General features: G+C 52.9%; 1 protein-coding gene across 1 annotated transcript in view; it reads left to right on the top strand.

Annotated features, from left to right (window-relative positions):
* The first annotated feature begins 965 nt into the window (after positions 1–965).
* CDK18 (cyclin dependent kinase 18) overlaps positions 966–21,707 on the top strand; it is a 38,556-nt gene continuing 17,814 nt past the window's right edge. The window contains exon 1 of the mRNA XM_062013453.1: positions 966–1,033. The gene's annotated coding sequence lies outside the window, so the exon portion shown is untranslated. The remainder of the gene's footprint in view (positions 1,034–21,707) is intronic.

The raw sequence follows: 21,707 nt of genomic DNA, 5'->3' as shown, positions 1-21,707 counted from the left end.
CGCTTCAACCCCTTCCAGCTCCGGCACCGCTTCAACCCCTTCCAGCTCCGGCACCGGCTGCAACCCCTTCCAGCTCCGGCACCGGCTGCACCCCTTTCCAGCTCCGGCACCGGCTGCAACCCCTTCCAGCTCCGGCTCCGGCTGCAACCCCTTCCAGCTCCGGCACCGGCACTGCTTACAATCCCTTCCAGCTCCGGCACCGGCTGCAACCCCTTCCAGCTCCGGCTCCGGCTGCAACCCCTTCCAGCTCCGGCACCGGCACTGCTTACAATCCCTTCCAGCTCCGGCACCGGCTGCAACCCCTTCCAGCTCCGGCACCGGCTGCAACCCCTTCCAGCTCCGGCACCGGCACCGGCTGCAACCCCTTCCAGCTCCGGCACCGGCTGCAACCCCTTCCAGCTCCGGCACCGGCTTCAACCCCTTCCAGCTCCGGCACCGGCTGCAACCCCTTCCAGCTCCGGCACCGGCACTGCTTACAATCCCTTCCAGCTCCGGCACCGGCTGCAACCCCTTCCAGCTCCGGCACCGCTTCAACCCCTTCCAGCTCCGGCACCGGCACTGCTTACAATCCCTTCCAGCTCCGGCACCGGCTGCAACCCCTTCCAGCTCCGGCACCGGCTGCAACCCCTTCCAGCTCCGGCACCGGCATCGCTTCAGCCCCTTCCAGCTCCGGCACCGCTTCAACCAGCTCCAGCTCCGGCCCCGCTCCAAGCCGTTCCAGCTCCGGCCCCGCTCCAAGCCGTTCCAGCTCCGGCCCCGCTCCAAGCCGTTCCAGCTCCGGCCCCGCTCCAAGCCGTTCCAGCTCCGGCCCCGCTCCAAGCCCTTCCGGCTGGGGCACGGCGCCGGGTCCCGCACACCTCACCCACCGCACCGGCCCCGTTCCAGCCCCTTCCGGCGGCGGCCACCGGCAGCGTTCGGCGCTGGCAGCGCTCCCGACCCGCTCCGGCCCCGGCCGCGCCGCCTCTGCCCTTGGCCGGGCCGCGGGGCAGCAGGAAGGAGGGAGAAGGAGAAGGAAGGAGCTGCTCGGCGGCCGGTGAGTGCTGGGCCGAGCCCCGCGGCCGCTGCCGTGGCCCCGCCGGCCGGGCGGCGCTGGGTCGGGAGCTGTCGCTGCTCCGGGGAGCGTCTGAGCAGAAAGGGCTGAAGTTGGAGGGCCGGTGAGAGAGGGTTTGCGGGAGGCTTGAGCTCTGTGCCAAGCGCAGGAAGGATTTTCCCCATTCTGTTCCCTGTGTGTGTGTGTGTTTGGGTCCTTTAGGGAGCTCTGCCCAACCCTTCGCTCCCTGTCGCCTTTGGTCGGTGCCCGTAGCACGGGTTCCTCAGTGAAAGACCCGGGGAAAACCCTTCGATGTGCAGTGTGGAAGCTTCCAGGGGGCTGTCAGCCACGCAGGGTCTGGCTGGTGGGTTGCCCTGGCTGGGGTCCTGCTCTTGGCATTCCCCTTGCACTGCTTTTTGTCACAGCCAGCAGCAGCAGCTGCCTCTCTCCAACGTGCCTGTTGCTCACACAAGTTCCCAAGCTTGTGGAGAACTTGCTTCCCAAAGTCTTTGTCCCCTTTCCTTGCTGGCAAGGAGCTCCCCACACGAGACCATCCCGTTGAGAGTTGGTCTCCCTGCCATGGGCAGCTGTAGCTGGTGTGAATTCAGCCTTTAATCAGCAGCCTCTTCTCTCCATTGAAAACAAACTGGAATGAGAGTGTTGGCTGGTGGGTACAATGGTGGCATTAGCTCTGGAAAGAAGAAAGCATCAGGTCAGGGGCTGCTGGCACTGGGTCTGCATCAACTGATGTGTGTGTGTGCTGGGGGTTGGAGAAGGAGCCTGAAGGAGAAACCCTTTGAGCAAGCAGCAGGCAGGGAGTCAGTGCCTCTGGGTGAGGTTTGTGAAAGGGCCTATGGGCAGGACCCTCATCCTGCAAGGAAACAGGATTCATTTCCTCCTGCAGTGGTGCTGGGGCAGCCTGTAGATCTACAACACATGCACACATCTGAAATGTAGTAAATGCAAGCAGAGTCTCGTTTTTCCAGCCTCATGAGGCATTGACAGGGCATCTGGGTCACACCATCTGTGGAGAGGCCATGAAAACCAGTTCCTGTGATCCTGAAAAGATCCCCTTGGTGCAAACACCCAGCCAGTAGGTAATTGGTCAGTTGATGTCAGCTGGAACACATCAGTTGTGGCACACAGAGATCTCAAAGTGCATCTGTAGCATCCTTCCCTCCCTGGAGGAGAGAAATTGATGGGATGGGACTTATCCAAGAGCCTGATGCAGAGAAGGAACAGAGGCAGGAATAGGAGGATACCTGGCTCACCAGCTGGCACCCCATCTGTGAAACTTCATCTGTGTGGCTATATGAGGCATCCAGCTCAGTCTGCTGGTTTTTATCATGCCAGAAGACTGTGGTGTGAGTTTTGGTGCCTGTTCTCCAAGGCAGGACCACTTCTGAGGGGAGAGGTTTTGCATATGTCACAGACTTCTTCCCAAGAGCCCAGACATAGCCACTAATGCAGGAAAGTATTAGTACCATGTCCAAATGATTAATGAGCAGTGGAACAACCTCACCAGCAATGACTGGGAGTTCCTCCCCACTTACCCTGACTGGAAAAAGAGGGGAAATTTTGTAACCAAAGGAAACAGGGCTCTGGAGATCTGACCCTGTCTCTGGCCTTACCAGGGATTCTCTCTGCCCTTGGATGTGTCACTGTATCCCCATGGCTGAGTTCTCCCCATCTGTTAACACTTGACCTTGCTTTGTTCCCTGAGGTTTGCTCCCTGAGATCTATAGAGCTTTGGGATGCTGGCAGAGACAGGCATGGAAGCACTAAAATCCTTGTCTCAGGGCTGGGAAGGCCCCTTTCACTGAACAAGTACTCTTTGTGGTGGCTTGAATGGACCCTTCAGAGAGGCTTCTGTGGCAAGGGGGTGTGACAAAGAGCCAAGTGATGGTGTCACATACTCATACAGGTGACTGAAATGCAGCTGACGTGCCTGGCTGCTTTTTATTGGCTTCCAAACGAGCTGCTTTCAATCTTTAGCTGCCTTTCTGTGTGCATTTATTGCAGTGGGACAGGGGCTGAGGTACAGCCCTGCTGTGCCAAGGGCATGGCTGCAGGAGACAGCCTTTGCCTTCCATTGCTGGCACTGTGGCTGGATGAGACAGATGAAGGAAAGTGGAGGGACAAAAGGCTTTGCTCAAGGTGCTCCAGGGAGTCTGGGGTAGCAGAGGGAATTGAGTCTGGATCTCCCAAGTCCATGAGGATCCTTTCCCTCTGTCCTTTGTGCTGCACTCTGCTCCCTGGTGAGACCTGTGTATGTTCTTTCCATATGCTGTGTGTGCATTAAAATCTCCACATTGCAGTTTCCACTGAGACCATCCCCTTGATCTGGCCTTCCAGAGAGAAGTGAATGTTTGGTCAACCCTTGTAAACCCTGAGACATTCCTCTGGCTTCCATACAGACCTGAGGTTTGGGCCAGGAGGTCGGAGGATCTCCAGAAACATCTGGGACACGTGTTTGGAGTCGTGTCCAAATCATAGTAAGAGTTTCCAAGAGAGTTTCTACTCAGCAAGAGCCTCTCAAATTCTCCTTCCATGCTCAGGGAAATTGAGGCAGACTTCAAGCAGCTTCTCCAGGCAACAGGGTAGAGGGTCTTGGCTCTGGGGACAGCTACAGAGTTCAGAAGGAGATCCCAAGCCAGCCTGGAGTGAGTCCCACTCTTAAGTCATTCCCTTACCCTGAAAGGTCAGCTCTAGTTCATGGCATGGTCTCAGGTTTACATCTTTACAGGTAGAGAAACAATAAGAGGGCTCTGTTGAAAGAAAGGCCCTTCAAGTGCTTTCAGCAAGCTCTTGTCAGTGCAGAGGTATAACCTGCTGGGTTTGCTTTCCTCTAAATTAATTGGCTTCTGCTGTTTGCAAAGGGAAAAACTGATAGCAGAGAGCAACCTGTTGATTAATGCAGATGCAGCAAGCCCAGATTGCAATCTGGTGAACAATTAACTTTGCAGAGTCGACCTGTAATCAGACAGAGCATCTTTTGCTCTCCCTTTACATTTCTAATGTTCCTTTTCAGGTAGCATTTTGCCTGCAGCAAAGGCTGCTGCTTGTTTGCTCATTCCCTCCCAGTCTCAGCTGGTATCTTTTGTCTAGGCTGCCTGGCTGGAAAAGAAACTGGTGTGACATTATTTTCAAGCCCCAGAGCAGAGCTCAGGAGCCTTCAGCCGTGGCCAGGCTTCATCTGTGCTTCTGACATCACTGCAATTGCTCCTCTCTCAGTGTTCTTTCTTTTGCCTCCCTCCTTTCATGCAGCTCATTCTTTGCCAGATCTCCAATCACTTACTGTAGTCTTTTGCCTTCTGGGTTTGCTGGCTGTTTCAGGGATGAGCTCCAAGCCACCCTAATTAAGGCTGGATTCTTGCAGGCAGGCTGGGCATGCTGCATTCCTGCTGGGAGATAGCCACAGCTCCTCAGCACTCCAGTGCCTGCCCCACTGGGCTGATCTCTGCTGAAAATCCTTTCACACCTGAGCAGCAGCTGGGCTCTTGGTAAAGTTCTCACTCGTGTGCTGAATGCATAATGCACCACAGCTTCAAGTGCAGGCAGGACCTGCAGGAATACAGCTGCTGAAGTGGAAGAGGATGCTCCAGGCTTGGGGAAACTTGCCTCAGAGAGTTGGATTCAAGTGCCAGCACCAGCTCTTCTGTTTTCCTTTGTACCTTTGCTGTGCTCACACCTTACCTCAGGTACCATCTCTGGCATCACACCAGGGAGGATAAAGAACTCTTGAGAGTGTTCACACTGTGGAAGAGAGGGATTCCTGACTTGCTGTTTACAGACATGGATGATCATGGCTTTTTGGGAGCTCAGAGGTCTCCCAGAGCAGCTCAAGGGGGGACATTTCAGAGCATCTCAGCTTGGGTCTGCTGCTGACCCACTGTGAGCCTGGCCCTGCCTTCTCCCTCCCCTTTATCTTCCTTTGTGGGCTTAAATCAAGGGAATTTTGAAGCAGGGACAATTTCTGATGGCTGAGTCCCCTGGGGCCAGCAGGCACTACCATAACAACAAATACTGACTGATTTGAGTAGCAGATTTCTGACAGAGAGCTGTCAGTGCCTGCTACCAGTCACTTCTGCCAGCAAACAGCATCAAAGCTGTTCCTGCTTGTGATGGGCAGAGGAGGAAGCAATGGCATGGAGCTGTGCTGGGTTTACAGCCCTTTCACTAGGGCAAGGGGAAGCACACACAGCTTCTGTGTGCCTCTGGAAGGAAAGGTGCTGGTATTGAAGACACTTCATTGCCAACTAATGGTGCTCAGTGTTCTCATTTACCATTAGACCCAAACCATCCACCCCTGAGCAGTGTCATCTTCATTTGACAGGTGGGAAACTGAGGCAAGGGGCATGTTGTTGGGGTTAGTCCCATCACTAATGGCACTGGCTCTCAAACTTGATCTAGGTGGGACCTGCTTCTGCAGGGGGGTTGGACTGAATGATCTCTAAAGGTCCCTTCCAACCCCCACCATTCTATGATTCCATGGCCATTCTATGAGTCAAACCTGAGGTCTAATCCTTTCTCCAGATGGTGCTGGTTTGTGCTGGTCTGTCACTAGAAGCCCATCTCTTGCTGGGCTCTGGGGTACATGACTTTTATTTCTCTTCCAGTTCTTGCTCATGACCTATGCACCAATTTCTATTACTGAAGATTTTTACATGAACCCTCTCTTTCTTCCTCAACCTCTGAAATGCTCATCTCTTTCCTTTAAAACAACCCAAATTTGCCCAGATAGGGGCTTGGAGGAAGAGAGAGGGTCTAGATGTGACCAGCTTCATGAGGTTGCTGCTGTTGTTTGGTGTCTTTTAGTTGAATTGCTAAAATAAAGAGGAGAGGCTGTTGAAGCTGACCATAAACACTGAAACCTCTGAGGAAATCAAGACATGCCTTTTTAGGGGGGAAGCAGAAGCATTCCAAACATTCCATTTCTTTCTGCTGTTTCCCTATTTTTGTTTAAAATAGTTTCTTTTAACTCAGTCTATTTAATTCTTGTGCTGAGTGTTGATGTGCTGCTCACTTGGGGCTTGTGATTGATGCTCCCAGTCAGATGGAGCTGCAACACTCTCTCTCCCTCACATCCACCTCTCCCCAGCACTGCCCACTCTTGCAGACATCTCTTGTTTTAGTTGCTATATCTGACAAGGTTTATGAGCAGGAGCCTGAGCTCTGTGCTCATGAACAGGAGCCCTGCCCCTGTGCTCATGAACAGGAGCCCTACCCCTGTGCTTATAACCAGGAGCCCTGCCCCTGTGCTTATAACCAGGAGCCCTACCCCTGTGCTTATAACCAGGCATATGCATATCAACTCAGCAGTGGGGGGATGCATGAGACTAGAACAATCACCTGGACTTTGGTTTTATGTCTCCTAAGAGCATGACTTGGATTATTTGGTGGCAAGCCTTTTAGACTGGGGGCTCATGCACTGAGCCTGTGCTCAAGCTGCTGCTTGATGCAGCCAGGGACCTGCAAAGATCTTCAGCTGCACTTTGGGGTGGTTTTGTTTCATCTTTGTTATTCTTTTGGAGTTTAAATCTGGTTTGAGGAATATAATAGCAGCTGAAGTCATCTCTTTTTCACCCAGAAAATGCATCCTCTTGCTGCATCTGCCCACCTTGGTCAGTGAAACTCCACTTGCTGCCTTAGAATCACAGAATGGTTGGGGTTGGAAGGGACCTTTAGAGATCATCTGGTCCAACCCCCTTGCTTCACCTGATGGTTTAAACTGGTGTCAGCAGACAAGGCATGGCAACTTTTGTCCCCAGCCAAGGCTGTGGCACAAATCCCCTTTAGTTCTGTAATAGGATCTCTTCTGCAATGTGTGTTTGTGTCATCCCTGTTGCCACTCACATAACACAGAGAGCTAAAACCACCCACTCATCTCTGCAGTACCAGCATTGCTGACTTGGGGAGGGTGTGCTCCAGAAATTCAGCAGTTCTCTGTACACCCCAGACCAAAAGAAATGCTGCTGTAGTGGTTTGGAGGCAAGATCCAGGGCCAGATCTCCTTGGCTGTACCTTTGCATTGCTGTTTGACCTCTGGTGAGTCCCATCCCAGCTCTGTGCTTCTTCCCATCTCCATGGGGGAATAAGAGCCAAATTCACAGCTAGGCTGAGGTACAGTTGGTGTTAGTGAAATGTTTGGCTGTCCTTGGAGGAACAGAAGGGTGAGGAGCTGTTCCTCTCTTACTGCAGGCACCTTTCATGCCTCAAATTAGAGCAGTGATTGAAGTGCAAGGCAGGAGTAAGGAAAATCTGCACTCAGCCTAGAGCATATATTGCTCCCTCTGCCACAGATACTCCTGAGGGTTGGTTAGCTTGTAATTATTAACTAATTACTGCACAGTAATCACTGTGGCACAGCATACAGGAACTATGGGCAGTCAGGAACAAGCTGTATCTGACAGATCCCCAGCCTTTGCTTATCTGCCCTTTGGGTTTTACCCATGGTGGTGGGATTTGACTTACAGCCCTGCCCATCCAGCTCTCAGAAGGGACAAAACCAGTCAGCCCATGGCTGGATGCCTCTGTGCACACTGTTTGCTCTTCATGTTTGCAGTTAGGGGACTGAAGGGCAGTGTTAGCCCAGCACAGGACACACCTACATCCCAGTCTCTAGCTACAGGGACCTCTTTTGCAGGTCTGCCAATGTTCCCTGTCCTGCCTGAGGAAGACCACATCTAGGGGTGAGCCTTTGCAGCCTTCCCCATCTGCCTCTACAATAAAGGCATTGATATGGTGTGTTTCCTGAGCAGGACACTGGCCAGAGGAGGTGAATTAGCAGCCCTGGAGACTGAAAGCCTCAGTGTATCTCAGGAACAGGTTCAGCACAGATGGGAGCTGCTCTGGCAGCCCAAGAGCTGTGGGATGGGATGGGATGGGATGGGATGGGATGGGATGGGATGGGATGGGATGGGATGGGATGGGATGGAGTCAGTCCTCATGGGCCACTCAGGATGGGTGTTCTGAGCAGAGCTGCCTGTCACTGGGGGGGTCTGTGGGACGTGGGAGACAGTGCAGAGCTCATGTCACCCCTCACAGCAGCCTCCAACAGAGAGGGGAAGAACCTGCACAGCCCCTCCATCCATCAGCTGGCATATTTTCTTTTCCAAGGCTGAACTGGAGTCTGAAACCCTGCCCAGTGCAGAGGAAACCTCTGCAGGGCCAAGTCTCACTGTAGGCTTGTGTGGTCAAGGTCAGAAACCTCTAAGGGATGCCTCAGACTGCCCTGGTCAGAGGAGCCAAGGGGGTTGTTTTTCCAGTGCTTTAGTTTTTGATTCAAGGCAGAAAGCTCCAATGTGGGTCTGAGGTGGAGGAGGATGGGCTGTCACAAAGCATTGTCAGCACTGAGAGCTGCTGCTGTGCCTGTAGCTGAAAGGAGACAGGGACCTGAAGCAGTTGGAGTCTGAGCCCCATGGTTCTTGTATTGACCAGGCAACTTGGTGCCATTTCAGCTTTGCAGAAGGGTCCCATGTGGTGGATGGTCTGGCAGCACCTGAGGAGCCTGCCTGGTACCTGGGGGTTTAGGCAGGAGTTTGCAAACATCATTTGCAATGTAAATTGGTGTGTGTGGGACACAGAAGCAACATGAGCTGCCTGGGAGTCTGAGGAAGGAGCAGAACTAGGCAATTGAATGCTCTTTGTGGCCATAACCAGGGGTTATGTCTTGTCCAAATGAAAAATGCAAAGAGTGCCTCTGTGTCCCCCTCCCCACTCAATGAACCATCACAACACCTCAGCACACACCTCCAAATACCACCTTCACATCTCTCCCTTCCACTACAATCCTCCTGCTTTTAGCAACAACTCTCAGAGCCCCCAGAAGAGCAACAGCAGCCAGGAGCCCTGTGCCCTGTCCCTGCATGCACAGAGGTGCCCATCACACTGTTGAAGTCTCCTGCAGCCAGGCAGTGATGGAAACAGCTATTTGCTCAGTGCAGAAGGTGCAGAGAAAAGGTTTGTTGGAGTCATTTTAATCCCAGGAGAACATGCCACTGTGTGAGAAGGAGAAGGTGTGTTCTCCTGAATTGCCATTAGCAGCCTGTGTTCTATTTAAGTACTTAATCCCTCTCAATCCTTTCTTATTAAGGATTAATTGTGCATGATAGCAGTGTTGTGGGTGTAGTTGGTGGCATACAAGCAACCCCAGCAGCAGTGAACCAGATGAGAGTTTGGTGAGGTGGGGAGAGGGAAGCACCTGGCTGTTGTGTGAATGTCAAGCCAGATCTCTCTAAGGAAGGCTTATAATCCTTCCTTATCTGGAGCTTTTCCTGTGAAGCACACAGTTTATCAGCTTGAGAGGCAGGAGAGGAGGAGGATTGAATACAAGCAAGTGAGCTTTGAGCAGCTCTGTTGCTGCAGCCCCTTTTCATCTCGCTTTCTGAGCTCGGAGTCTCCTCGACTCTCGTGGCCTGTCACTGAAAACCACGTGGGATTGTGGCTGTGTTTTGGTTTTGAGGGGGATGGGCTAGGGCTGAAATTATTTCCAGACCTGCTTCTGATTTTAGCCTGGAGAAGAGGAGCCTGGGGAGAGACAACAGCACTCTGTGACACTCCCTGCCAGGAGGCTGCAGGGAGCTGGGGGTCGGGCTCTGCTCCCCAGCAATGAATGACAGGACAAGAGGCAATGGGCTGCAGTTGGCCCAGGGGAGGTTGAGGCTGGAGCTGAGGCAGAACTGTTTCCCTGAGAGGGGTGTGAGCCCCTGTGCCAGGCTGCCCAGGGAGCTGGGGCAGTGCCCAGCCCTGGAGGGATCCCAAAGGCGTGGAGCTGAGGTGCTGAGGGGTCAGTGGTGCTGGGCAGGGTGAGGGGATGAGTTGGACTCCAGCAGCTTCAAAGGGCTTTTCCAACCACAACAATGCTGTGATGTCTTCCAAAAGGGCAGTGAACTGCAGGCCAGGGCTCAGCACATGTTGCAGCCCAGCACCTATCTCTGGCTAACAGTGTCTGAGGACTGGGATGTCCATCCATGTGCTTTCCTGCAGGAGATCACTCTCCCTTGGTCCCTTTCACTCTCTTTATCTCATGCTGGACTCTCTTATCTCCCCCAGTCTCCAAGGCTCATGCACAAACCCATCTGGCTTGTCAAGGACACCAGAGCTGCAGGCAGCTGGGGGGAACTCACCCAGCATGAATGAGAGCTGTGTGTGAAGTTCAGGCCAGAGGTGGGCTGAGAGTGAAGAGAGAAGTGACAACATGAGCTCCAGATGGATAAAGACAAACTTCTCTAGGGTGAAACCCATCCAATGCACTTGCCTTTGCCTGCCATTGCAGCATTGAGGGTGAGTGCTGAGCTGGGGCTTGGCTTGGTGGAGCAGATGTTATTTACAGTTTAACAAGGAACAAGGTTTATCTAAACAGTGAGTGCTTGCTGAGTTCCCAGAACTGCAGGACATGTTGCCCTCCATAGGGAAGTGAGCAGAGGTTTGCAGGCACTGAGGCATGCTCCATCTGTTTATGCCTGATTCATCTGGGATATCTCCCTTTGGTATCCAGATGGACTCATATTTGGTTTAATGTGGAAGTGCTGTAGCTGTGGTGATGCTCCTCTGGGGTGGAGTGTGGCTATTGGGGAGGTCTCCAGGCAGTGCAGGTGCCTGAGGATGCCCTGAGTGTGTGTGCTGCTCTCTTGAGGACAGAGGTTTCCTCTTACCAGGTGATGCCCCTGGAGAGTCTGGACCATCACAGGGCCTGGGCTGGGCTCTTGGGTAATCCCACAGCCTCCTTGTAGCATCCCTTTGTTAAAGGAAAATGGTGCTGCTGGTGCAAAATAGCTGATAAACAGCTTCCTGAGAGGAGAGATGCAGCACAGACATACCAGGACAGTCTGATCTGCAAGCACATCCCTGTCCTGGGATGCCCAGGGGAAGGAGAATACACTGGAAGATGTCAGGATGAGGAGCAAATGCAAAGGGAGTGTCTTTGCATCTCTTGTCTTTCTGCACACCCAGCTTATCCAGTGGAGCTGGTGGAAGAGGGAGGACAGCTACTGATTTGCCATGTGGGCACAGATCCAGGCTGGTTGGCAACCCTCAGATCCCAGGAGCTGCCATGCATCTAGGGCAGCCCCTCATTTAATGTCAATTGTGTTGATCACATCTTAAATGGAGCTGTTTGAGGCTCTACTTCATTTGCTTTCACCAGTTGTTCCCTGAGACATTTGCTACTGTGAAAATCTCTTTTGGTTTGGTTCTGCATTATTCTTTCCCTGCATGTGGCCCAGACAATGTCTGTATTTCACTGTGCTGTCCAAGCCCAGGCTCTTTGCAAAGTGGAATTGCTTCATGTGCAGAAATAAGGGGTGTAATGTTATTCTTGGGAGTATCAATGCTGAGATCTGAGAAGCCAAAGAAGGAATGGCATGGACACTTGACTCCCTTCAGTTTATGGAGAAAAAACATGAACATTGGAATGAGGAGAGAGCACAGGAGACAGAAGAGCAGGTGGAATCCCTCTGTGCAGGAGCAACTAAGAGTTTGCAGCAGCAGGGCACAAGTGGTGCATTGCTCTGGGGCAGGCAAAGGGAGAACCATCCCTGGAGGCTGTTCATACTGATGGGAGGCAGTCCTCAAGCCTGACATCTAGGCAGCAACATGAAGCTCTTGCCAAGTTTGCAGCCTCAAACAGTGCTGATGCCACACTGGGATCCTTGGCAGCTACCTCTTGGCCCAGGAGGGGGGATTTTTTTGCATCTCCTGCCTTCCTCCAGCCTTGACAGCAGCTTTGTAGAGTCCCTGATCAGCAGCTGAAGTGAGGACCTGAGCAATTCCCTTCTCTGATTGTGAGAGTGAGGTGTGGGCTCAGAATTTGGGAACATCACACAGATACCCACCTGCACATCTCACCCCTGGCTGGGGCTCTAAGCACCACTGAGCTAATGGTGATAGGGAAGGGTCTGCATAAGAGATACTTCAGTGTTACTCATCCCATTGCAGGGGAGATGGGGATGCCAAAAGTCATTGTGCTGTGCTTTGAAATCCTCTGATTCCTCAAGTATTGGCTCACCATGCTCCCAACCTCTCATGTGAGAGAGAAACATAGACACAACATGCACAAAGCCCTCCAAGGATGTTGGGTGCACAACTGGGCTGGAGATTAAATACCAGATTAGTGCAATCTGTGGCAGGGAAGCAGCCTGGCAGTGTTTGCTCACATGTGACTGTTGCAGAGCCTTAAATGAAAAGAGGTTTTGAAACACTGCTTGCAAAGAGTTTTGTGTGCCTGATGCCAAAGGGTGGTATCACTGCTCCTGAGTCTGGTCCTGGGGAGAAGCCCTGTAAGTAGCTGGTACTGTAAACTCTGCTGGGTGGGGGGAATTAGGGCAGGAACACCAGCCCCTTTCATTCATTTCTTTCCCATTTGCTGCAGAAAGATCTTCTGTCAGCTCCAAAGAGCTGCTGGATCTGAGCTGAGGAGCTTTCTAGGGGAAGAAGGAGTGTTAATCCCATATGAAGCTGTTTGTGCAGCCTCTCCAGCTCCTCCTCCCATTGCCAGGGCTGGGTGGCATAGAAATGCAGGTGTCTGTGGATTGTAGAGCATAGGGCAGAGGTCTCAGCCCTTTTGCAAGTGAGGTTTGTGATGCAAGCTGGGCTCCATCCATTTCTGGTCTCCTAGAAAACACATGGTGAGGAGCTGAGCTCCTCCTTGCTCTGAGTGCTTCTGGTTGTGCTGCTGCTTCTAAATGTTGGGCTTCTGTTTATATTCAACCCCTTTTCTGTTCTCCTGGGACTTTTCATGAGGATTTGCCTTTCATTTCTTCTCTGCACTGGTTGTTGCCCACCCCCTGCTTCTTCTTTGCACCAGAGGTAGCTGCATTCCCCAAATCCCACCCCACCATTGGATGTAATTTCTGCTTCTTTAAATACCCTCCCAAGGAATGCTTTTAGAAAGGGGACCCAGGCAGCAGGGTGGTGTGATCCCTCTGCTCAGCTGTCCCTGTGGAGCTCAGGCAGCGTGATGCCAGCTGAGCTGTGATCACAATCTTGGGCAGCAGCTCAAAGCTGACTCCTGGGGCTGCCTCCCACATTGCAGCTGCAGAAATGAGTTACCCCCAGTCTTCATTTTGCACTGCTACCTTCCTTTCAGCCTTGTTCTCACGTGCCAGGAAGACAGGCCACGGGTGGAAGATGAAATCAAGGGTCACAGGAGGAAAGTTCTGGTATTTTCTGTTAAAGAGAGAAGGAAACAACCTCTCCTGGCTCCTCCTGACCACTGCAGGGAAAATCAATCCTGCTTTTCCATGAGCTCTTGCCTGTGATGAGCTCACAGCTCTGGGAGCTCTGTGTGGGCTGGGGAAAGAACGAAAGCTCTTATTAAGACAAGAGAAAAAAGGAAGGAAAGAAGAGGAAAGAAAACAGCAATTAAGAAGACAGCAGACCCTACATAGCCCATGCTGTGTGAGTGTGAGGATGACAGCCTTGTGCAGCTTCATCCAGCAGGCCAGAGCTGCAGGTGTGCTGGGGGAGAGGCACAGTGGGACTCGGTCTCTTCTGCACCAGGGATCTTCTCCCCTCATGTGCAACCTCCTTCCCATCTAGCAATAAAGGCAGGGCAGGTGCTGACAGCCTCAGCTGCAGGTTAAACACTGCTAAGAGAGAAAAGAAGAGGCTTTGTGGTGCTGAGAATGGCTTTGTTTGGAAGCTGGCAGCCTCTCTGCTGTCTCTCCCTGGACTCTGGCTGCCAGCTGTGGGGATGATTCCTGGTCTGTCCTTCTGCAGCATCTTTCATTCCACAGGATCCATGAACTACTTTCTTGGTTTTGCTTGGATCTCCAGCTTCTTCCATCACCTTTTGGGTGTGATGTGACAGCCAGGTAATGGAGAGGTGATGCTGGGAGAGGGCAGCACAGGGCATTAGGTCTTCGAGGTGCCTGCAGGGTGGCAGGAGGAGCCAACCTGCCTCGTGTGCAGCTTGGCTTGTGTTAGTTAATTGTAAGTCAATCATTGTTTGAGTGGCCAGGAGCAGGCTGGCTTTTGCTGGTAATGTTCCTCTTCAGTAATTGCATGTGTTGCTATTGCTGTAGCTGCTCACTGTGCTTGGTGTACACACAGCACCAGGCTTGGGTGAAGGACGAGCCTGCGGCGCAATAAAAGGATGAAAGGAGAAAGTGAGTCACAGAAAAGGCAGGAGAGTGGCTAAATATCATGCAGGCAATCAACAGCACCTCCAGCAACACCCCTGAGCTACAAAGTGCTTCTGCCCTGGCAGTCCCAGCTCAGCTCTTTGCTCCCAAGCATCACATTACAGCCCAGGTCTCCTGGGTCATGTCTGGCACTGCTGCCATCCAAGCAAGACAGTGCTGTTGTCATGGAGAATGCTGCCAGTGGCACTCCTGAGAGACCCTAAATTGAGTCTCAATGACTTAGATAGCTGCCATAACAGAAGGGAGTGTCAAAGGGAGCATCTGTGTCCAGTTCTGGGCTCCCCAGCTGCAGAGGGACAGGGAAGTGCTGGAGAGAGGCCAGTGCAGGGCCACCAAGATGCTGAGGGGATGGAGCATCTTCCTTGTGAGGAAAGGCTGTGGGACCTGGGGCTGTTCAGCCTGGAGAAGAGACTGAGGGGAGACCTAGTTAATACAAGTATTTGAAAGGTGAGTGTCAAAGGGATGGGGCAACACTTTTTTCCTGTAGTGTCCAGTGGTAGGACAAGGGTAATGGACAAAAGTTGGAACACAAAGTTCCCCTTAAGGAAAAAGTTCTTTGCTGTTTCAGGGAGGGAGCCCTGGCCCAGGCTGCCCAGGGAGGGTGTGGAGGCTCCTCCTCAGGAGGGTTTCAAAACTCACCTGGACACATTCCTGTGCAACTTCATCTAGGTGGGACCTGCTTTAGCAGAGGGGTTGGACTGGATGATCTCTAGAAGCCACTTCCAACCCCCACCATTCTGTGATCTGCCCCAGAGCCAAATGCAGTTGTGTTGGGCTCCAGGGGGAGGAAAGCAATGCCCTTGTGCTTCTGCTGAGATTCCTTCCCCTTCTGGTGCAACCCTGCATGGGCTGGAGCAGGGGATCTGCTGATCCCCAGTGTCTGCAAGTCCCAACTGCTCATCTCTGAGGTGATGGACATCCAACAGAAACCCTGGTGACTGTACCATGGAAATGCTGACACGATGGATCACCTTCAGGGCAGCTCAGCACAGCAAACAATGTGAGCACTGAGCTCCCACCCCTGACTGGGATGTCTGTGGTGGGCAAAGTGGTTATGAGCTGCCTGTTGTTGTTCCAGTTTGAACACTGGACACTTTTCTCAGGTTAGCATCAGCTGAGGAATAAGTGGCCAGTGTTTGGAGGCTGCTGGAATAATGAGTGTTGTTTGAATGCCTTCCTCAGAGCTGATCTCACCAAGAGCTGGGAAGGGAAGAGCCAAGTGAGAACTGCTGACTGCACCACACAGGGCTGCAGACACAGAGAAAGGCAAAATATACAAAGGCAGAACAAACCTCCTTTGTGTGCTCTTGTTACTGGGCTCATTGTCAGGACTGGGACAAATGAGAGTGGAAATGGCCATCTAGCAAAACAGCTTTCCTTCCTCCTCACACCCTTGCACCAAGAACAGGTTAGAAAGGCTCCAAGAGCTGGGCTTGCAGGAAGATTTCCATAGCATTCACCCTTCCCAGGCTATCTTGGTGTCTGTTTGAGATCTGTACATGCTCCACATGGCTTGTGTTTTCACCAAGGACTAATTGCAAAGAGGAGGGATAGAAACCTTGCTGTGCTGGGCATCACACAGCCCACAAACCAGCCTGCTGCCTGCAAGGGCCTCACAGCTGAGGAGAACACAAATGAAGTGGAAGGGAGGAAGGATGCAGCATCAGTCTTGATTTATAGCTGGAGAAGCCAAGGCATGCCAGGAGGGTCAGAGCTGGAGTGGAAGCCAGGAGCCAGACTTGCACACTTGCTGCAAGATCATTTTCCCTCATGAGTCTCCTCCAAACTGCAGATGTGAGAAGGGGGGACAGTGGTCTCCATAGTGACATTCCTGGTGCACTGCATTGGTTGTGAGCATGGAAGCCAGTACTGCAGAACTGGCAAGGCAAGGATGGACAGACTCCCTGGGGATGCTGAGGTCCCTTTTCAGTCATGCCCAGTGCAGCTGAAGCCCTGGGATGTTGGTCTTGCTGTTTGCTACAGGGCTCCTGTAGATGAATAGGAATTGATTGCACTCCCTTCCCTGCAGGATCTTGACCTCCTCCTGGCAGGAGCTTTGCTGCCTGTGTAGGAGGGGAAATGTCAGGCTCCCCTGAATAGCAGAGTTGAGCAGTGGGAGGCAAATGTAGAGGAAGGAGAGCTGGTCTTGCTTTCTCCTCCATCACTCACCTTTTGGTTATTGTGCAAACCTATGGGCTGCCCAGCATAGAGACTGAGCAGGATGTGGCCCCAGGTCCTCAGTGCAGCCTCTGTCCATCTGAACTGATCTACCTGGGCACTCACACTGTGCTTTGAAGCATCTCTCACTGGGAGGGACCAGCTGAGAGCTGGTTACCCCAGGGAAGGCTTCACACCAACAGCTGAGCAGCTGGGGAGATGCTCATTTGGTGGTCAGGGTCTGATCCTTCCCTGCCCTGGTGGGATTCCCAGCTGCTGCAGAAAGTTCAGCATGGCCCCTGGTATGTGTTAGAGTCATCCCCAGCATGCTGTAATTTCCTCCTGGCATCTGCCCCCAATTTCTCCCTGTCCCTCCCACAGACCTGCTTTGGCCCTGCAGAGGAAACTCAGAGTGGAGGAGTTTGGCTGGTGCTGAGCCCCTGTTTACATGGGAATGTGCACAGTGGAGCAGCCAAAGTCTCTCCCATCACCTTTCCTCTGTGCTGGAGCTGGGGAGGGAGCAGTCAGCTGACTAAAACACAGCCCTGCTGGCTAGGAGAGAGGGCTGCCTGGCACGTGGGTGCTGTTGGTGAGCTTTTGTTGGGGCTGACTTTTGCCTCCATGCCTTCCCAGGTGAGATGGGGCACTGAGGAGGGGGCACACAGTCAAGTGGTGCCTCCACTCCTTGTTTGTTCAGCCAGGTAGCCCCATGCAGCATGGCATGATAGCTGTGTTTGCAGAGCAAATAGGGCTCTCTGGGCAGAATTCCCCATTGCTTTGGTACTTGCAGGAGGGAATCAATGCTGCCTAATAGCTAGAAACATGAGCTGGAGCTGCTGAACTGCTGGACTGTTCATTTTGCCATGTAAACACAACTGTTAATCTCTCTGGGGATAAGAAAGGAAAGAGTAGTTGAAAAACAAGCCTGCTGTTCCCTGCAAGCCATCCATCCCTTCAGCTGGGAAATAGGAGCCAGGAGCCTGTTCAATTGGTAAGAAAAGAAATCAGAGCCACTCACTGTGCAGAGCAATAAAGTGCTTATTGCTTGGCAGTCTGACTTCTGAGCCCTTGCAGTATGCTGGAGGAGAAGGGGGAAGGGTTTAATCCACTGGTGATGGCTTGTCTGTGCCTGAAATACCTGTCTCTGGGACTCCAGAGCAGAGACCCCCAGCAGGTTTTGCTGCACAGATGCAAGGGAGAGAGATTCCTGAGTCACAGCCCCAGTGCCTATGGGAATGGTTTGGTGAGCAAGGACTGAGTGTAGTAAAGAGCCACTAACATCTTGTCTTGCTCATGTGAGGAGCTTTCCTGATGGGACTCAGCTTTGGGCTCTTTGAAAGTGTTTTAGCCAAGTGCTTGCTATCTGCCTGTGTCACAGTAGATGCAGATCATTCACACTGCTGGCTTTAATCCCCATTCCTTGGGCAAATTCCAACCTGAGTGCTTCTGGTTTTGCCTGTTGATGCTTAAATTCCTTATTGCCATGTGAAGCTGCTTCTTCCCCTGTGCCCCACCATACCACATCATGTTTCTTCCTCTTGATAAGGAGCCAGCTTCTTCCATCCCAGATGTGACTGCACTTCAGGGGCTGCTCTAATTCCCTTCAAGATCCTTCAGGCTGTAAAGCAAGTGATGCCATTGCTTTGCTTTGCAAGTGTCCCTTGCTCTCAGAAAGGCAATAAATGTTTCCTCTTCCTTTAGTCCACTCCTGTGAAACCTGGGGGGAAACAAGAGGCAGTTGCTAGCACTTCTGCCTTTGAAGTCCATGCCATGGGAGAGGCTTGAGCTGTAAAAGCTCTGTGGAGAGGGGCCTGGGAGTTGTGGTGGAGAGCAAATTCAACCTGAGCCAGCAACGTGGGCTCGTGGGCAAGGCCAGTGGCAGCCTGGGGGCAGCAAGAGAGTGTGGGCACAGGGCCAGGGAGGTTCTGCTCCCCCTCTGCTCTGCCAGAGCTGCTGAGGCCTCATCTGGAGTCCTGGGGCCAGTTCTGGGCTCCCCAGCTGCAGAGGGACAGGGAACTGCTGGAGAGAGGCCAGTGCAGGGCCAGCAAGATGCTGAGGGGATGGAGCATCTTCCTTGTGAGGAAAGGCTGTGGGACCTGGGGCTGTTCAGCCTGGAGAAGGCTGAGTGGGGATCCCATGCTGATCAGTACCTAAAGGGTGGGTGTCAGGAGGATGGGGCCACACTTGTTTCTGTGGTGTCCAGTGCCAGGACAAGAGGTGATGGGCACCAGCTGGTACATAAGTTCCACTGGCACAGGAGGAGCAAGTCCTTTGGTGCTGAGGTGAGGGAGCCCTGGCCCAGGCTGCCCAGGGAGGGTGTGGAGGCTCCTTCTCAGGAGGTTTCCAACCCCACCTGGACACGTTCCTGTGCCCTGAGCCAGGGGAAGCTGCTTTAGCAGGGGAATTGGACTGGATGATCTCTAAAGGTCCCTTCCCACCCCCACCATGCTGGAATTGTATGAAAAGAGGATGCTGTCTCTCAACAATGTCAGCTTGGGGCTGGACAAAGCCTCTTGCATCCTGGGGTGCTGCCCAGGGCAGTTTGTAGGGGGACTGCCTGCCATGGGAGCCCCATGCCCCATCCTGCAGCCTCTGGCATGCAGGCTGTGGGATGCTGTGCTTGCAGCAGGGGAGCAAAGCCCAACTTCAGAGCACTTGGATCCCAACAGCCACTCTGGGCATGAAGAATTCCTCTCTGGGAGGAGTGCAGGGCTGAACCTAAGACCAGTCCCATAACACTTTAATGTGAACTCCCAAAGTAGTTCCAGGTTTAGCTGGAAAAAACCAGCCCCAGTTGCAGAGAGATGTAAAGATAATGAGCACAGGGCAGGTGTGTGCATAGCTGCAGAGGTAGCCTGTGATGGCCTTGCTATTTTTACCCCCATCCCACTTCTTCTCAGTGGGGATTTATATTTAGCAGCCTCAAGCTGCTGGCACTCCAGGAGGAGGCAAAGGGGAGAAGGATTGGGGCTGCAAGCTGTAGAGCACAGGTTTGTGTCTGTAAAGAGCTGCTTTTGCACTGTTTGGAGGAGGGTGAGTGGACAGGGAGAGAGGAAGACTGCATCCCCTCACCAGTGGCCTCCCTTCACCTGGCAATGGGGTATCTTTTACATTCCCTGTGTCCTTCTTGATCCTGGAGGTGAGGATCCTTCTGGAGGTGTTGGGTTGGCTTTGGGGGGCAGTGTCAGAGCTGGAATTGCTCAGCAGCTCATGCCAAGCACCTTCCCCACCTTCTGGCCCTGCAGTATGGCTTTGCTCTCCTGGCCATCCCATGCCACTCCCTGCCAGGGTGAGACTTTGTCCCCAGCACAACAGTCACTGCTGTCCTTTGGGCATGGCAGGTATGGGGGGACCAAGCAGCTCTACTGCAGCCCCCAGCCCAGTCCCTCCCAGTCCCAGGGGGGTGCCCTGTCCAAAGGGGTAGGAAAGGGAATGGTGCTCAGAGATGGGGTCTGTCCTTGTTCCTGCAAGTGACCAGGAGCTGGATACACTTCTTTCACCCACTGTTAAAGGTGCACAGCATTGCCAAATCTCTCTTGAAACACAGAGCCCTCCTCTGCAAGCTGTGATTTAAGCATCTTGGGGGACTGGGGAGGGGCAATCTCCTGCAGCTCTTTCTCCTTTCCCTCTCTGGTGAAGGCAGCCTGGTATCTTCAGGTGGGTTTTGAAGTCAGGTAATTGCAGCACTTTGCTCTCAACATGTGCAAGGGTGGCTTGGGTTGCTACCAGAGTGCAATTCATTAGTGTAACCTTCACCAGAGGTGTGTGGAAACTTGCTTATGCTCTCCTTTGAAAGAAGAATCACTGGGGCTCATCTGAACATTACTGTGGAAAGATTGCCTTGTGTTTGAGCTTCTGATGTTGGGAGCATCACAGATTTCCCTTCAGCTCCTGTTTAGGAGGAAACCAGTGCCTAGCCCAGGAGGCTCTGGAGCTTTTACTGGTGCCACCTCAGCAGTGTCAGCATGCCCAGCTGAAGCAAAACACTTCAGGTCAGATTAGTTCCTTGGGGTGCCTGCAACACCAGTGGCATTTCCACACAGCAGCAGTGGTGCCTGGGTTAAAACTTGCTTAGCTTGCAGGGCAGGGAGCCAGGTCAGAGCCATGGGCTGGGAAAATGGTCTCACAAAGCTCTGTGTGGAGTTTTACCTTCCCTTTACAAAGAATAGCACTGCTTGGAGGCTTGATTCTAGGCCATGCACCTTAGCCATGAGGAAAGCATGGGGAGTGTGTGAATGCAGCATGAAGCAGTGCCAGCATCTTTGCTCTGAAAGCATGGGAATGTCTGAAGCCTGAAGTGGATGTGTCTGGCATCCTCCTGCCTCACTTTGCAACTCAAAGCAGCCTCCAGCCTCCTTTGCCACCCCCAGCCCTGATTCCAGGCACACAGGCCTTGCTGGGGAGCCTTCAGCTGTAGCTTCTTGCAGCTTTCAAGGTGCGGATGGCTGAGGGCTCTTGAGTCCCCAGCATTCACCTGAATCCCAGGGGGATTTTGAGGGGATTGCACCCACAGCAGGGTGCATGGCAGACACCCAAACTGCTGTGTTTCTATTGCTGATGGATAATCTCTGAAGCTTTCAGATGCAGGCATGTCAACACAAGTGTTCCCTGTTGCCTGGTGACAGGATGCATTAGCTCCCCTGATGCTGTGTCTGATCACATCAGTCTGGAATGGGATCACTGTTTGTTTGTGCTGCTAAGCTCCTGAGGGGGCTGGAGGGAGTGGATGTGGGGCTGAGGAAGGGAGCTGAGCTTTGAGGGACACCCAGAAGTGGGGCTGCCTGTTCCAGGGGTGCAGGAGATGTGTGTGTTGGGGCAGCAAAGAGTTGCTCTGTGTGGCTTTTAATGCCAGTTTGGTACCAAGGGATGATTTTCTCCTAAAGATCCCACCTTGGGTGGTGGGTGAGTGCAATTAAAAGAAGCCTATGTTGTTAATGGAAAATCCCCCACCAGACAGGTTAGAGGGCTGAGAGGATAAAGGCTGATGGAGGAGCAGCTCTGCACTCCTTAGAGTGGGAAGGGGAGAAAGACAGACTCAAACTTCCTTGTGTCTGGGGCAGCAGGGCCAGGGAGGTTCTGCTCCTCCTCTGCTCTGCCATAGCTGCTGAGGCCTCATCTGGAGTCCTGGGGCCAGTTCTGGGCTCCCCAGCTGCAGAGGGACAGGGAACTGCTGGAGAGAGGCCAGTGCAGGGCCAGCAAGATGCTGAGGGGATGGAGCATCTTCCTTGTGAGGAAAGGCTGTGGGACCTGGGGCTGTTCAGCCTGGAGAAGAGGAGACTGAGCTCAGAGGGACCTCAGCAACACTGACAAGTACCTGAAGGGTGGGTGTCAGGATGGGGTGATGCTTGTTTCTGTGGTGTCCAGTGCCAGGACAA

This window comes from Colius striatus, chromosome 22 (genome assembly GCF_028858725.1).
Source record: "Colius striatus isolate bColStr4 chromosome 22, bColStr4.1.hap1, whole genome shotgun sequence".
Lineage (NCBI taxonomy): Eukaryota > Metazoa > Chordata > Aves > Coliiformes > Coliidae > Colius > Colius striatus.
Note: the sequence above shows the minus strand (reverse complement) of the source record. Positions and strands in the feature narration are given on the sequence as shown.